The sequence below is a fragment of the Equus asinus genome, chromosome 2 (genome assembly GCF_041296235.1).
Source record: "Equus asinus isolate D_3611 breed Donkey chromosome 2, EquAss-T2T_v2, whole genome shotgun sequence".
NCBI classification, from domain to species: Eukaryota; Metazoa; Chordata; class Mammalia; order Perissodactyla; family Equidae; genus Equus; species Equus asinus.
The window spans coordinates 123304460-123322586 of record NC_091791.1 but is presented as its reverse complement, the minus strand read 5'-3'; positions in this window follow the sequence as shown (position 1 = coordinate 123322586).

Genomic DNA, 18127 nt, shown 5'->3' with positions numbered 1-18127 from the left:
AAACACTATTCAACCCAGAACACTCACCCAGTCCTTCCATTTCAGTAAGTGGCTCATCATTCACCCAGTTATCCAGGCCCAATCCTAGGAGGCATCTTTGATGCTCTCTGTCCTCTTCACCCTCCCCACACTTTCAAATCCCCACAAAGCCTTCTGACAGCTGCATTTCTGGCTTGTCCACCGCTCTCCATCTCCACCTTCCCACCCAGGCCCAGCTGCCACCATCTCTAGCCTGGACTCCCTCAAGCCCCTAGCTGGCCCCCCACTCCCACTTTAGACCCCTAGGCTCTTGTCTTTGGCTAGTGGCCAGAGCAAGCCAATTAAAGCAATCACGTCATGTCAGTTCTTCTGCTTAAAACCCTCTGGAAAGAAATCTAAACCTTTTGCTTGGTTCTAAGGCCTCAAATGCTATGGTTCCTGCCTCCCTCTGTCTAACCACATTTTCGACTGTTTGTCCCCTTGTTCATGCCACGTCAGCCACACACACCAAGTGTGCCCATCTGCACAGACTTTGCCATCTCCTGTTCCCTCTGCCTGGAATACTCTTCCCCCAGAGCTCCCAAAGCTTGGCTCCTTCTGGTCATCTGGGACTCAGCGTAAATGTCACCTCCTCAGAGAGCTAAATTACCCTCTCCTTGTCACTCCGTATCACATCACTCCACTCTGTTTGCTTCAGAGGTTATTCTGCACATCTATTTCTTGACTTGTTCACTGTCTCCACCTCCCCAACCCACCCCATAGAATGAATGAGAATAAGGACTTTGTTTTCTTCACTAGTGTGTCCCTAGGACTTAGAATAGTGACTGAGAGATAGTAACTGCTCTGTAAATGTTTGCAAACAAAAGAACAGACAGGCTTATTCTTCATCCTCATGAGGCTTCTGTCCAAACTTTCTGTTGGACTGTTCCCAACTGGCTTCCAGACCAACCCAAGGCAGCGGTTAAAATATAGATTCCCAGGCATCACCTCCAGATGAATGACTGAATTTCCAGGGGAGGGCCCTGGGAATCTTTACTTGAGGACCCTGCTTTAGATGAGCAAGAATTGGTTCAGGTCAGGGCCCTAGGAGAAAGGCTTTCTTTTTTTTTTTTTAAATCCTGTGGCTAGCCATACGTGCTCTCAAGAGGACATTGATAGCTTCATCCAATCTTGCTTCATCCGGCTATCAATGCCTGGCATGCAGGAAGCACTAAGAACTACTAGTTGGGAGGAAAATGAAATGAGATGTGTACTTGGTTGTCATAACTTTCCTGATGCAGTAGAGGGGTCACTGGGCTGGGAACCAAGATGACTGGGTTTGCACCCCAGTTTTGCTGCTTCCTAGTTGGGTAGTCTCTGAGCCTTGGTTTCCCCATGTGTAAAAAGAGAGTAATAGTACTTAGACCATGGAGTTGTTTCATTCTTTCATTCATTAATTCAAGTATTTATTCATTCCTTCAAACATTTATCAAGTATCTTCTGCATTCCAGGACTGCGCCAAGGCACAGGCGATATAGAAATGAGCAAGAGTCAGTCATTGCAAGGAAAAGCAATATATGTGTCCCCAGGACCGGAAATGCCCCACCCTCTTGCTGCCTGTAGCTGTAGTCTCAGAGAGGTCCCAGAGTAACACAAGAGAAAGAACCAGTTCCAGCATGCAGAGTCTCATGGAACTTTATTTAAGTCTTGATCTCTCCAGCATTGTGGGAACAGGCATGGGACTTCCCAAGCTAGCTCAAAGGAGGTAACTTTCCTCAAAACTTACATGTGATAAGACCACTTCCTATACTACAAATATTCATTCACTTATCCATACAATAAGTATTTATTGGGTATTTACTACTATTCCTATGGGGTATTGTGCAACTGGTGGAGGAGGTTGCCATTTCCAGTAAAAGAAACATTTGGATAAGAAGCAGGTTCGAGGGAAGATTGTCAGGTCAGTTCTGGAGAGTCTCAGTTTAAGGGCCCTGTGAGAGGCACATCCCTGGAGCTTAGAGGAGGTAACTTGTCTCTAACGTATGGAAGATATTGGAAGCCGTGCGTGTGGGTGGCACTAGGGAGAAAGTGCAGAATCCCCTCCCACTGCAGAATCTCTCCGACTCTCATCATCACAACAACCCGCACTCCCTAATAAAAAGTGGGAAGCGTCCTCAAGGAAGGCAGAGGGAGGGAGCTCTTCTTTGGAGGCCACCAGTCACTCTGCCTTTCTTCTTTCAGGCCTTGACATCTTACCTACAGCACTTGCCAGAGCACTGCAGGAATCTCCCCTTCGTCTAGGTGCTCCCAACGTCTCTGTTGTGAAAGGAAGGAGGGTTCATCATGAAAGTTTTTAGCAGCAAACAATTTGAAAGTAAAATTTTGAAAATCCCATTTAAGATAGCATCAAAATTTGTCAAATACCTAGGAATAAATTTAGCAAACCTCTACACTGAAAACTATAAAACATTGCTGAAATTAAAGAAGACCTAACTGAATGGAGAGGTCTGTCATGTTTTGGGTTGGGAGATACAAAATGCCTAATATACCAGTTCTTCTCACAATTGATCTATAAATTCAATGTAATCCCCATCAAAATTCCATCAGGCACTTTTTTTTTGGATTTGAAAAGCTGATTTTAAAATGTCTATGAAAATTCAAAGGACTTAGAACAACTAAAGCCATTTTTAAAAGAAGAACAAAGTTAGAGAACTTACTCTATCTAACTTCAGGGCTTCCTTCAAGCTACAGTAATCAAGAGCATTTAGTACTGGTGGAAAGCTAGACACAGATCAATGCAACAAAAAAATAGTGTCCAGAAATAGACCCACACATATCTGGTCAACAGATTTTTTACAAAAGTGCTAAGAAAATTCAATGGGAAAAGGAAAAGTTTTTCAACAATTGTTCTGATCAACTGGACATCCACTGGAAAAAAAATGAACATTGATACAACCACCATATCCAAACTTACTTAAAAATGGATCAGAGACCAAAATGTAAAACCTAAAACCATAAACTTTTAGACAAAAAAAAAAGAGTATCTTAACAAGCTTGGGATAGGCAAAGATTTCTTAGACTACAAAAAGCACATGTAAAGGAAAAATTGATAAACTGGACTTGATCAAAATAAAAAACCATTGTTCTTTGAAAGTCATCATTAAGAAAATGAAAAGGCAAGCCACATTCAGGGAAAAAATATTTGTAACATATCTATCAGACAAAGTACTTGTATCCAGAATGTATAAAGAACACTTACAACTCAGTAATAAGAAAACAAGCAACCCGAGGGCCTGGCCCCGTGGCTGAGTGGTTAAGTTCGCGCGCTCCGCTGCAGGCGGCCCAGTGTTTCGTTGGTTCGAATCCTGGGTGCGGACATGACACTGCTCATCAAACCACGCTGAGGCGGCGTCCCACGTGCCACAACTAGAAGGACCCACAACCAAGAATATACAACTATGTACCAGGGGGGCTTTGGGGAGAAAAAGGAAAAAATAAAACCTTTAAAAAAAAAAAAAAAAAGAAAACAAGCAACCCGATAGTAAAATGGGCAAAAGGTTTGAAAAGACACTTCACAGAGAAGATATACAAATGACTAATAAACGAGTGAAAAAATTCTCAATATCATTAGTCATCAGGGAAATGCAAATTACAACACATTCACCACAATAGCTAAAATTTAAAAAGCTGACCATACCTAATGTTGGTAAGGATGTGGAGCAATTGAAACTCTCAGACTGTTGGAAGGAATGTAAAATGATACAACCACTTTGGAAAACTATTTGATAGACTCTTTAAAACTAAACCTACACTTACCATGTGACCCATCCATTTCATTTGTAGATACTTAACCAAGAGAAACAAAAACAAATTTCCACACAAATACTTGTCCATGGAAATTCATAACTTTATTTGTAATGATAAAAAATTGGAACCAACCCAAATTTCCACCAAGTGAACAGCTGAACTGTGATATAGCCATACAATGGAATACTATTCAGCAGTAAAGGAAAAAAAACTGTTGACACACACAACAAAATGAGTGAATCTCAAAAGCACTACACTAAAGGAAAGAAACTGGCCACTCCCCCCCCCCCATCGCCTCAATGCACTCCCCCCGGCCGCCCCCGGCCAAAAGAGGACACACTGCGTAATTCCGTTTAAACAACATTCTACAAAGTGCAAACTAACCTACAGGAACAGCAAGCTGATCAGCGGTTGCCTAGGACAGGGGTGGAGGGAGTGACAGATTACAAAGGGGCACAAGGAAACTTCTCGAGGTTATGGAAATGTTGTCTTTCTGAAGTTTGGTTTCATGGGTATATGTAAATATCAAAACTGATCAAATTGTACATTTTAAATATTTGTAGTTTATTGTACTTCAATTATACTTCCATAAGGTTGGAAAAGATCTTTTAAAAACATGTGAAACTAATCTATAGCATTAGAAGCCAGAACAGTGACTCCCTCTGGGGGAACAGTGAAGGGAGAGGGCGCAGGCGTCGCTGGGGGCTGTCTGTGCTCTGCATCTTGAGCAGGGTGCTGGTGCACAGGTGTCTCCAGTTCGTGAAAATTCATTGAGCTGAACATTTATTACTTGTGACCTTTCATATATACATATCATATATATATACACACCTTGATAAAAAGGGTTTTTAAAGAAAACTTTCCCCAGGCCTTAGATGAGTGAGAGAGCTGCAGGCAGTCTAGGGGGGAAGACTCTGGACTCTGGAGTCAGCCTGCCTGGCCTCAGCGTCCCCGTGCATCCGCTTGCTAACTGTTGACCTGGGGCAAGTTTTTAAATCTGTCTGAACTTCAATTTCCACACCTGGAAAAAAATAGAGGTAATAACAGCACTCCTGTCATAGATCTTTTTGTGATCAACTGAGATGAAAAGAATAATAAAAATGTTTACATTTATTGAGCACTTATTCTATGCAGGGCCCTGCTGGCACTTTATAAGTTTTAGCTTGCTTATTTTTCACAGCAAGTATAAAGAAGATATTCTTGAATTCCTATTGAACAGAGGAAAAACATGAGGCAGAGAGAGGTCAAGTAGCTTGTCCAAGGTCACATAGCCAGTGAGTGGTGGATTGTAAGCTAGGAGGGCTGACTCCATGACTAACCTGCAGTCTTCCTTCAAGCCTTTACCTGATGCCCCAGCGCAGTGCCCAGCAGAGGGGAGCACGGAGGAAGTGTTATTTGCCATCCTTATTGTTACTTAAGATGTCTCCATTGTAAAGGCTTCTAGCAAAGGAAACAAAAGAAAATCAGGCCCTGCCAGTGCAGATTTTTAAATCAGCAGCCCCTTAAGCTGAGAACCCCAATTCCCTGTGAGGATTAGGCGTTCTCATCAGTGTGCCGAAACCATGGCTGAGAGTGCTAGCCTGCTTCTCTCTCTCCCCCACCAGGCCATCCGTCTCTGAAGCAAAGGGCCTGGCACGTTCTCCATGTTCTCCACATTAAAAGAATGAGTGAAAGGGGAAATTGGAATAGAGATGTTCTCAGGTCCCCTTTTAGTCTATGAGAGTCTGGAGGCCTTGAAGTCCGAAGCTTCCCCCACACAGCATCTCATCCAGGAGCCCATTTCAGCCCATCCTTTACACAGTGCTGTGCTGGGGCTGGAGATGGAAGGTGTGTGGGTTGGGCACCAGGTAAAGCAGATGCTGAGATGCATTTCGGAGATTTAAGAAGGTTGTAAGGAGAGGTGGTGACTGTGGAAGATAAGACGGGGAGGAAGCAGGATTGGGCAGGGCAAGCCTTCAGACTGTGATGCAGATCTGACAAAGTCTTGGCCAACCCAACTGGGGCCTCTGGAGTCCTGGGCTGGGCAAACATGGTCAGGCCCCTGGAGCCTTGCTGTGCTCAGCCATTGGCTGCAGCTGCCTGGGAAGGGTGTGGCTTCTACTCAAATGCTGAGGCAACACTTGAAGATGCTAGCTGCTGGAGGCAGGCAGCTAACTTCACTCCTGGTAGCGGAGAGATCTGAGCATCTTCATCGCACTCATGCACAGGAAGAAAAACACCCAGTGCCTGCCAGCCCTGCTGCCCTGCTCACAGCGCTGTTGGAGAAACAGGATCTGGCTAGTGTCTGGTCTCCAGTGGCACCTGGCCTGGCTTTTCCTCTAGAACCGCCTGCCTTTGCCTGGGCACCAAGGGACACCTGGGGGCCCAAGTGGGACCAGATATAAAGAATCAAATACTGACTAGGGTCCTTCAAGACCGCAATACTGAGGTCTGTTAAGAGCTGGAACCATAAAGATTGGGAGAAATCTGGGCAGGCTTTCTGAAGAGGACACTGAATGCCCAGATACCTCTGATAAGAGGGAAGAACAGAGGAGGTCATTCAGGATACAATAGAGCAGACTCCTTAGACTTAAACCAAGGGTTGGAAAAGCTTAATTTCCTGCCTCCCTCAGAACTCTAGGACATAAACCCACATCATTAGTTACGACCCTGATGATCGAAGAAGCAAAAGTCAGGATTACCTTGTGGAAGGATCATCCAACTATTAAACACCTACTGAATGCCTAAGCAGATCTGAGCAAAAATTCCTGCCCCTCCCCAACCCCACATCACTAGGTGTGGCCACCACTTCAACGGCCCAGTCGTTGTGCTGTGTGCTTTACCTACAGTGTCTCCTTTAATCATCAGGACAGCCCTATACATGAGGAAAAGGAGAAAGCAACTTGTCCAAAGTCATTTAGTTCCCAAGTGGCAGAGCAAGATGGGAACCCTTGTCTGTGACCTCACAGCCTTAACTACAACCCTAAGTTTGAAAGCCAAGGAGTCTGGGGGCTGGAAGGAGCATGGAGAAAACTCACTCCAACCTGCTCCATAACAGAGGAGGATTCTTTGAGACCAAGCGAGGTATTAGGCTAGCAGCAGGCACTGAGCTGGCACCAACCCAGATGGTGAGCCCTTGGAAATGCCTGGGGTGGGGCCAGCCAGAGGGGAGGGGACCAGCTATTCTTTGTCTCAAATCCCTCAGGTTGGGTGGCTGCACTCGCCAGGTCTCAGGTCTGAATCAGCCCTGACATGTTACCGAAGCCCCAGCTGCAGAGCCACCAACACTGCTGGCTCTGCAGTCTCAGCTGCTGTGTGCCCAGATGCTCATGAGCACATTGGTGAGCCGAGCTGTGCCTGAAGGAGAGAGGGGGCAGGTACAGGAGAAGGGAGGGAGCAGGGAGCAGCAGGGTCAGGGAACAAGGGCCATGGGATCCAACAGAGGCCAGATAAGATTGGAAATCTGAGCTTAACCTCTCGCCCCAGCTGGGCAAGTGGAGGGGTCTGGGGTTTGGTGCCTGGTCATCCTGGGTTCAAACCCCAGTTCCACCAGCCTCACTCTCCTTCAGTTTACTATAAAATGGGGCAATAAATTCTTGTGAGGATAACATGAGAGAATTAATTACGAATTACCTAGCACCTAGTAGGGGCCTGGTACCTTGTGGCTTCTTCCCCACCTGCCCTAAGAATTGAGGGTCAAAGATCCCACCCTGTCTCTGGAGCCCTTTCAGACTAGTATGGGGCTGACTTGACCCTTTTAACAAACAATTCTGCCAGGAAGCCAATGAAGCAAGTCTCACTCTGGAGCTGCTGTGGGAGAGAGAAGGCTTCCTGGAGGGGGAGCATCCTGGTAGAGTGCTTGAGCCTGCCTTGAAGGAAGTGTCAGAGTTCAATCAGGGAAGAAGCAAAACCACCATGAGTTATGGGTTAACAGATTTAATTAAGATTGTGGGAGAGGCTGGGGAAGTGGAGGTGCTGGAGGATCAGAGAAAGGGTCACTAATCGGTCAATCTGAGAAGCCATGTCCAGCCACCTAAGTGGGACCGCCAAGGGGAAATTCTCCCGGAGATAACTATGGGCAGCTGTGCCTCCCCGAAGCCCCCACATCTGTGGGTCTGCCACTAAGTGTCTGGTGGTGGGCCTGTGGCTGGTGTGGTCTGCAGGGTCAGCAGTTGGGAAGAAGAGCTGGGCGCAGGGCAGAGAGTGAGGACAAGGTGGATCCCACTGACACCGCTATGTCTGTGACTGCATATAACTGCAGAAGCCTTCAGACAGTAATGGCTGCCTCTTCACTTCTGCCATGCAAATTCCTCTTCTGGCCAACTCTAACTGAAAACCAAACAGTGAAGGGGATTCTGGGAACTGTAGTCAATCAAGTCGACGTAGTATAAACCACCACAAAGGATAAGTGGGAAGAAAAGTCAAGGAAGGGCATCCAGGCAGAGGGAACTATGCTTGCAAAGGCTCAAAGGCAAGAACACTCCAAAGTGTTCCCACCTTAGGTTCCCCCACATCCATACACACTCCCTATTATTCCCTCTTGTGGTATTCAGTAGTTTCCCTCATGATAATTTGTCAATCTTCCTTTATTTATGTGTTTATTTGTCTAATGTGTGTCTCTTCCACTAGACTATTAGTTCCATGAGAACAGACACTGCTTGGCACCACTTTATTCCCAGCACTGAGAACAGAGCCTGGTACAAAGTAGATTCTTGTAGCATAGTCTATTGTTGTCCTCAATATCCATTCTCCCTTACTTCCATAGTGGTAGAATCCCTGATTATTTGCTGGACCATGGTCACCCAGAACAAAGACTACATTTGCCAGGCTCCCTTGCAGCTAAGTGTGCCTAAGATTGGGATGTAAGCAAAAGTGTTGTGTGGCAGTTTTTCAAGAAACTTCCTTAAAATACAGCTGGCCTATGCCCTTAATTCTTTTTTCTTGATTCTTTACTTCTTCTGGCTTCCTGAAATGTACAGATGATGGTTGGAGCTCTAGCAGCCATCTTGAAACACACAGACAAGGAGTATTACCTTAGGCTGACAGAGCAGAAAGCTAGAAGGAGCATGTGTCCTCTGGAAGTTTGTGAAATAAAGTGACCAAATCAGTCCTGTACTGCCAACTCCAGAGCTTCTAAGTGAGAGAGCAGCAGGTTTCCATCTTGTTTACATAACTATTGCTTTTGTTCTTTATTCTTCACAGCCAAACCCAAAGTGAATTGTTAAATGCTCAGTAAGTGTTTGTTGTGTGAATGAAGGAAGGAAGAAAGCTCCTGCATGTCTGGGTAGCATGTGAAGTGAGGAAGTGGTAGGGGGACCTCAGACCTCAAAAGGAGTCACTGCTGTGGCCAGAGGGGCTAGAACCACCATATCAGATCTCCCCAGGAGCCAGAACCTGCCCTGGGAGGCCCTGGGACCTTCCAAAGCTCAGAGAGCCACGACGAGGGTAGGAGGAAGCTGCTGTTGCAGGAGCTCAGTCCTGGCCCCATTGTCAAAGTGAGAAGGCACAATTTGCCAAAAGGTTTTGAATGCATGAAAAAAACTCACCACCACCAAAACTCTTCACACAAACCAACTGGTTCCTAGAGTGTCTGGATATGAGCAGCCTGAACTCAGAAGCTCAGGGAGGCATCTGGGAAAGCGGTTTCCTCCCATCCCCAAAGCCCTCTCTTGCTCAGCCCTCCTTCCTGCTTCCCTGGACCATTTCCACAGCTCCCCACCCCCAGCTCAGCCTGGCCCCTCCACCTCCAAACCATGCAGTCTCCAAAGCTGTATTTCAAAAGTGCAGAGTGAATAATTACATCACCTCCAGACCTTCTGTGGCTCCCCAGTGCTTCAGAGCCAAGCACTCTATCCCAGCAGACTATGCTTCTGCAACTGCCTCTCTTCAACCTCCAGCTCTCACCACTGGCCCCCTCATGCTCCAGGTCAAATCACACTGAACTCCTTGGTGTTCCCTCACCATGTCATTTTCTCCAAGCCAACCTCCCCTTGTCAACTTTGCTTCCACTCCCTGGAGCCCCTTCTCTGCCCATCCCCTCACCAAAGTTGACAACTGTAGCCTTTTCTTTTAAGACTATGCTCAAGGATCACCTCTTCCTGGAAGCCCTCCCTGACTCCTCCTGCAGAGTCAGTCTCTCTCCTCTGTGCTCCCAGGTCCTCTGCCTTTTCCTCCACTGCAGTACACACGTCACTGCACCATCTCAAGCAGATAGTGAGGTCCCCAAAGCTAGGAACCACAAGTTTTTAAAATAATAAAGTGTTTTTTCTTTTTCTTATCTTGAGGTGAAATTCATACAACGTAAAATCAACCACTTTAAGTGAACACTCCGTGGTATTTAGTACATTCACAATGCTGTGCAACTACTACCTCTCTTTATTTGCATCACTCCAGAAGAAAACTGCAAACTCATTAAGCAATGAGTCCCCGATAATAAAACATCATTAAGTAGAGACAAAAGACAGGTGACATTAAATGTGCTTATGATACTTTTATTTTTTTAAAAGGGGTCCACTACTCCTCTATATTTCCAAGGAGAAGCTTCAAAATCACATTTTAAAAGGATTTATTTACATTTTCAGCCCAAAGTCTTTCCCCTTGAATTTGGGGAGAGTGGGATGGGGAGGGAGCTGACTGTTCATCTGATTGCTCGTGGAACAGGAAGAGAAGCACCGGTGGCACCTGCCTTGACATGAGGTTGTCAAATAAAACACAGCACACCTGTGAAACCTGGCTTTCAAATGAACAATGAATAATTTCTAAGTGTAGGTATGTCCCATGCAATGTTTGGGACGTACTTTTCCTAAATTTGGTAAGCTTATGGGGGGTCGTTCGGAGAATCTCACGAGATGCCAGGGTGACAGGATTTGAAGGATTAGTGTTTGTGGGGAGGCGATTTGTATCAAGGGAGCCTTTGGGGCTTGTTCCTGTACCCCCAAGGCAGCATGCTCCTGCCTCTCCCAAGCCTGGCCCAGCACCAGACACCCATCCTCCCCCTGGCCGCGGCCTGGGCACCTGCAGAAAAACAGAAAAGCAAAAAAAAGGCTCTAGGGCCCTGCTTGGTCTTCCCAGAGCATTTTGACCCAGATGCTCACAGCTTCGCCTGCTTCCTCTTACACATTCCCAGCAGTGCTTCATAGGGTTTGGTTTGAGGGCGGTTTTGGTTTTTTGTTTTTCCTTTCTTTAATTTGTCCTTGGTGCTTATAACCTCCCCCCCCCCACCCCCCGCCCCGCCAACATTTTATTATGAATAATTTCAAACAAAAGAAAAGTTGAAACAACTTCCAGTTTCAGAAGAAGATGGAATCGAAACACTTCTCCCCATTCATTCACTAAGGCACCTAAAATCCCTGGACATTATATACAAAACAAAGATAAGAGGACTCTGAAAAGTGGAGAGAAGGCAGACCAGCTGGGAAGCTCAGGACCCAAGGAACAACAGGGTGAGGAGTTCCCTGGGTTTTCTTTTTGCCTGATACATGCCCAACTTGGAGCTAGAGAAGCCGGCAACCCGGAAACACCAATGGGCACAGACAAAAAAAAGCCTTAACACAGGCTGCTCTCTCTAACCAAAGGACAAGGAAAGGCACAGCCCATCAAGACAGAAAGCTCTAGACATTAACTGTTCTCATCCAGCCACATATCCCTGAAAAACCATGGCCCTAGACCCACACTATCAGCAAAGACTTCCATCCTTGCCTGGCTGGAGCAAGGAGCCCCTCACCTCACCACCAGGCACCAGCGGGGCCCACTGGGGCATAGTAGCAAGACCCCCGCCCCTTCCCAGCCAGACTGGCAGCAACGGAGGACAGCAGAGGGAGCCTGGACTTCCACTCCTATCTAGCACTGAACACAAGATTGAAATAAGATCCAGAGTCTCAAAACATCATATCTAAGATGTCCAGGACATAATCTAAAACCACTCATCATACCAAGAACGAGGAATGACAAAAGACAATCAACAAACACCAACACCAAGCTGACAGAGATGTTGGAATTATCTCAGAAAGATTTTAAAGCAGCTGTCATAAAAATGTTTCAACAAGTAATTGCAAGCATGCTTGAAAAGAATGAAAAAAGAAAAGTTACGAGAATTTTACAGTGAACTCTAAAATACCCATCACCTAGATTCTATAATTAACCTTTTACTAGACTTACTTCCTCATCTATCAATCCATCTATCCCTCCATCTTATCTTTTAGACATTTCAAAGTCAGCTGCAGAGTTCAGTGCACTTCTGCTCACATGGGCAGCGTTCGAACCTGAGCCTGAAGGCCTCAGGAGCAATGCTGCTCTGCAGCTCCACAAACAGAGTTCTGGGCTCTCTGTGGGCAGGAAAAGGGGAGAGTTAGTTGTCTTGTGGCTGGGTGATGCCCAAGAATATGTGTGTGTGTGTCCAGTGTTTGTTTCTTAGTAAGAAGCGTGAACCAACAAGGAAAGGCATTCTAGGATGGGGATTAAATACCAAGAATTAGGAGGGAGACCTCTGCTCAGCCCCTATTACCTTAGTTGAAGAGGCTGGAGTCCAGGGCATCACCCACAGGCCTCAGGACGAGCCCTGGCCTCAGGAAAATAGAGCTCCAAGGATGAATTCTCGGAGAGCACAAAATCCACCCTCTCACTACAGATGCAGAACCCGGACCCTGAGTCCTGCAGTAGATTTTGGCAGATCCCACGCTGCTTCTCTCTCTGGAGTACTGCTGCAGCCTGCATCTCACCCACTGCCAAAGCAACTGCAGAAAGAGCACGTGGCAGTCATGGGCCGAGCCCTGGGCCAGGCCATCAGCTTGTCTACCTGACCCTTGGACACCTGCTCAGTCTGCAGCAGGTGCCAGGCCAGCTGAGGGATGAGGCACACAGCAAGGAGGGTGCTGCCCATCTCCACAGTCATCATCCTCCTGGGCCCACTCATCAATAGGCACTCCTTTTTAAAAAATTTTTTTGTTTAATTACAAAATATCTCAAACATACATAAATCTGTAAGGAAATCATATAATGAACACTTGGGTACCACTATCCAGCTTCATCAGAACTTACTAACATTTAGTCATCGTTGCTCAGATCTCCTTTTCTTGTTTTAAGAAATAAAGCATTTGGGGCTGGCCTGGTGGCACAGCGGTTAAGTTTGCACGTTCTGCTTCTCAGCCACCCGGGGTTTGCCGGTTCGGATCCTGGGGGTGGACATGGCACTGCTTGGCAAACCACGCTGTGGTAGGTGTCCCACATATAAAGTAGAGGAAGATGGGCACGGATGTTAGCTCAGGGCCAAGCTTCCTCAGCAAAAAAGAGGAGGACTGGCAGTAGTTAGCTCAGGGCTAATCTTCCTCAAAAAAAAAAAGGTAAAGATACAAAGCATTTGAGATACAAGGAAAACCCCTAGAACCTCTCCTCAAGCTCATTTCTCTTCCCACCTCCAGAGGTAACCACTACTCTGAATGTCAAGTTTATCACTCCTGTGCAATTTTATAGTTCTTCTACTCACGTGGGTACCTTCAAACACGTTTTTAAACATTAACTTATATAATATATTGTCTGCAATTTGTACAGATTATTCAAAACTTACTTTTTTGCTGAACACTAATTTTTTAAAAAGATTTATTTATGTTAATTAACATGACTCTAAATCAGGGGTCAGCAAACTATTTTTGTAAAAAGCTAGATAGTAAACATTTTAGGTTTTGCAGACCACATGTGGTGTCTGTTGCACATTCTTTGTTTTGCCTTTTTTTGCTGTTGTTTTGTTTTTAAAAGCTCTTTAATGATGTAAAAACCATTCTCCTTAGCTCCCGGGCTGTACAAACCACGCCATGGGCCCGATTTGGCTCTAGGTCATATTCTATTGTATGACTACCCCTCAGTTCGTGCCTCCGTGGTCCTATTGATGGACATTTCAGTTGTTTCCAACTTTTCACTACTATATACAGGGCGACTGTGAACATCATTGTGTAAAGGTGTGAGTCCACACCAAGAAGTGGAAGGGCTGGGTGCTGGACACAAGCATGTTCGACTTCACATTACAATGCCAGTTTCTCCCTAAACTGGCAGCGCAGAGGTCCCTGCAGCAGCTTATGAGCGTTCCTGTTGTTCCACATCCTTTCTAGCATCTGCTATTATATGAATTCATTAAATCATATGAAATGGTATCTTGTTGTTTCTATTTGCATTTCCCCTGTTCTATTGAGGTTAAATATGTTTTCCCACATTTGCAGACCATTCGAGTTTCCACTTCTGTTAATTACATGTTCACGGCATGTGCCCATTTTTCTCTTTGGTTTGTTGACTATTGTAAAAAGTTCATAGAAATTCCTTAAATATTCTAGGACATACCATTTGTTGATTATATGAATTGCAAAGATCTTCTCCCAGTCTGTGGTTTCTCTTTAAACTGAATTTGTAGTATGGTTGGTTGGATAGAAGTTTACATAGTTTAGTGAAGTCAAATCTAACAACATTTTTCTTTTAGGTTTATGTTTTTAGTATTTTGTTTACGAAATTACTTTCTACCTGTTATGGACTGAATGTTTATGTCCCCCCTCTCCAAATTCATGTGTTGAAATCCTAACCCCCAGTGTGATGGTTTTAGGAGGTAATGAGGTCGTGAGTGTGGAGCCTTTATGAATGAGATCAGTGTTTTTACAAGAAGAGGCATGAGAGAACTGGTGTCCTCTCCCTGCTCTCTGCCACGTGAGGACACAAGGAGAAGGCGGCCATCTGTGAACTAGGAGGAGGAGCCCCACCAAGAAGCTGATCACGCCAGCACCCCAACCTCAGAGCTCTGGCCTCTAGGGCTTTGAGAAATAAATGTGAATTATTTAAGAACCAGTCTACAGTATTCTATTATAGGAGCCAAAACTGACTGAGGCTCTACCTCAGTCCTAATGATATCCTCCTATATTTCCATCTAAAATTTCTTCATTTCACAACTAGACCTTTAATCAACCTGGAATTTATTTTTGGTATGATGTGAGCCAGGGATCTAATTGTATTTAACAGTGTTTACTTTTCCATGCGGATAATCCGTTGTCCCAACACCATTTATGGAATACTCCCTCCTCTCCCCACTGATGGACAAGGCAACCTCTGTCTCATTTCAAGTTTCCATATGTCACGGATCTCTTGCTGGGTTTTTCTTCTCTTCCAGTGGTCTATTTATCGATCCCCTTGACAGCACTTCACTGTCTTAATTTCTATGGCATTATAATACATCTAAGTCTCTTAATAAGTTCCATTCCCTACCACTCCATATGTCACTCGTATTCTTTAAAAATGTGTTCATTTGGGTTCCCCTAGAAGCAGAGCTTGAGGCAAGCATTTGGGTGCAAGCTTTTTCTTTAGAAAGTGATCCCAGGAAGCATAAGCAATGGAGTGGGGAAGTGTGAAAGAGAAGGGAAGAAAGCCAATAGAGGGTATGTTAATAAGTAGATTACCACAGAGGTTACCTGGGGCTCAATATCACTGGACACTTCAGACTCATTCCAACTCAGGGGCAAAGAAGCTGGAGTGTTTATCCACTAACTCCCACTCCTCATTGGCTGTTTTAAAATGTACCCGGGATTTGTTTTAACCAGGTATGGTAAGACACACAGACACAGAGTGACTGTAATGAAGGAAGTTTTTTATACTCACAGATCCCTAGAAACAGGAGGCAGGGCATGCCATGCAGGGCCACATGGAGAAGCACCAGGATCAGTCAGGAGGCAGAGGGAGTGACAAGAAAGTATGGACACAAGCCTTTATTGTGGTTTCATAGGAAAGGCAAGGCAAGGTAAGCAGGTTTAGGATTGGCTACTTTGAATGATTTCAGTGGGCTCTGGGACACAGGAGCTATACCTAGTTTTCTGGTACCTGGCCCCAGGTGAATGGGGCAGATGGATAGTGGCCCTTAGTCTAAGAGCCTGATAAGGAGGTGGGTGAGGGTATGGGCTTTGGATTGGTTGGTTTGCATAAGAAAGTTGCACTTAGAGGTGAGTCCTTTACTATCTCTAGGAATTGGCTAACCCTGGGAGGGGCTCTCCTCAGGATCAGCAAGACCCCAGATGTCAAAATATCAGAAAATACAGAAATAAAAAGGCATGGTTAATACACTGAGGCTGCCTTTGGAGGCATCAACTCCCTGGCAGGCAGGGGGTTGGTGATGCTGAGGATATGAGCAGGGCACCAAGGGTGTGTGCTACACTATTCTTGGCCCTCAATTTCTACATGGATTTTGTGGTCAGCCTGTTAAGTTCTATCAAAAATTCTATTGGGATTTGTGTGGGAAGAGTGTTGAATTTATAGATTTTGTGAGAAATGATAAATTTATAATTTGAGTCCTCCCATTCATAAATATGATATACATTTCCATTTAGTCAGTTCTTCATTTAAGTCCTTGAGTAATTTTTATAATATTCTTCATATAAGGTCTTGTGTATATTTTTCTAGATGTATTCTTAAGTTTGTGTTTCTATTGTGAGTAAATCTCTTTTTCTATTACATTTTCTAATTTGGTATTACTCACGTATATGAATGCTAATAATTTTGTTATCATGTCTTTGGGGACTTGTGTATTTGCCTGGTGAGGAGAATTTTATTCCATTCCCTGGGAGCTTGATCACCAGCCCACGGAAGAGGAATAACTTAGCCCATATCAAGTCCTGTGTCTGGCAGAGATTGTACAAGGGCTCTTGTGGACCAATGCTTATGAAATGTTCCGTATGCTCTTTTACATTTTTTCGGTGAGGAAGATTGGCCCTGAGCTAACATCTGTTGCAAATCTTCCTCTTTTTTTTTTCTCCCCAAAGCCCAAGTACATAGTTGCATATCCTAACTGTAAGTCATTCTAGTTCTTCTATGTGGGATGCCACCACAGCATGGCTTGATGAGTGGTGCGCAGGTCTGTGCCCAGGATCTGAACTGGCAAACCGTGGGTCACTAAAGTGGAGCACGTGAACTTAACTACTCCGCCACGGGGCCAGCTCTGAATGCTAATAATTTTTTTAAGTTGCTCTTGAATTCAACAACCTTACTCTCTTACTAGTCCTAATAATTTATCTGTATATTCTCTTGGATTTTCTACATAGACGGTCATATCATCTGCAAATACAGGTAGTTTTCCTTGCCAATTCTTAAATTTTATGTCTTTTATTGCTTTCTATTATAGTTTGGATCATAAGTTGCTGATGTTGGGTAGCCTGTGATCTAAAATAATAGCCAATTCCTATAGTTTAAACTAACACATCGCCGAGGGCCTCCAGTGCAATGTTGAATAGAAACTGTGATAGAAGGCAGCCTTGTCTAAGTCCTGACTGATGGAAATTGCTTCTAAAGTTCTACCATCAAGTATGATCATCGCTGCATGTTTATTAGGTTAAGGAACCCAGTTTGCTAACAGGTTGCATTGAATGAGTAATCTGTTAAAGTGGTATATTACATTAGTGAGTTATCTCATGCTGACTCACTCTTGCATTCTTGGAATAAACCCTACTTTGCCATGACGCATTTTTTTTTTGTCTATACACTGCTGTATTGGACTTGGCATTATTTTATTTAGAATTTTTGAATCTATGTTTACAATAGCTAATAATAGCTAACATTTATTAGGTGCTTTCTATGTTCTAGGCACCATTATGGCACTTTACATGAATTAGTTCATTTCATCCTAGAAGGCTTTTGTGAAGGTTATTTCCTCCTTTTAAATATGAGAGAACTGAGGCACAGAGAAGTCAAGTCACTTCCTCAAGGTCATGAAAATACCAACAGCGGCACCAGAATACAGATCCAGCTTGCCTGGCTGCAGAGGCCATGCACTAACCACTGTTCCATGCCGTCCTTCTGTGACAAAGACCCACAACTCAGATCAGACTATAATCCCCCTTTCTTATATGTCCTTGTTCTGGTTGGTACCAAGATTATATTATCCTCAGAAAAATAAGTGGAATAGCTTTTCCTCTTTTTCTTTGCTTTTAAAAACATATTTGTCAGACTTCTATAAAAATTTACTTCACCTGGAGTGAATTCACCAATTTCTTTATTTTGTTGGCTATATTTCTATCTCAAATTTACAGAAAAGTTGCAAGTACCATACAAAGAACTTTCTTCCCCCTGCATCATTTGGAATATGTTTACAACACAGTGTGCCCCATCATCTCTGAAAACTTTCGTCCTATAAAGATATTCTCCCATATAGTCATCGATATAGAAAAGTTAACGCTGATATATTACTACTATCTAATCCTCAGAACCCCATTGAAGTTTTGCCAGTTGTCCCAATAATGTCCTGCAGAGCAAAAGGATCCATTTTAGAATCATATATTGCACTTAGATTTGACGTCTTTTTAGTCTCCTTCTAGCTGAAACAGTTCCTCAGTTTTTCCTTGACTTTCATAACCTTGACACTTTTTTTTTT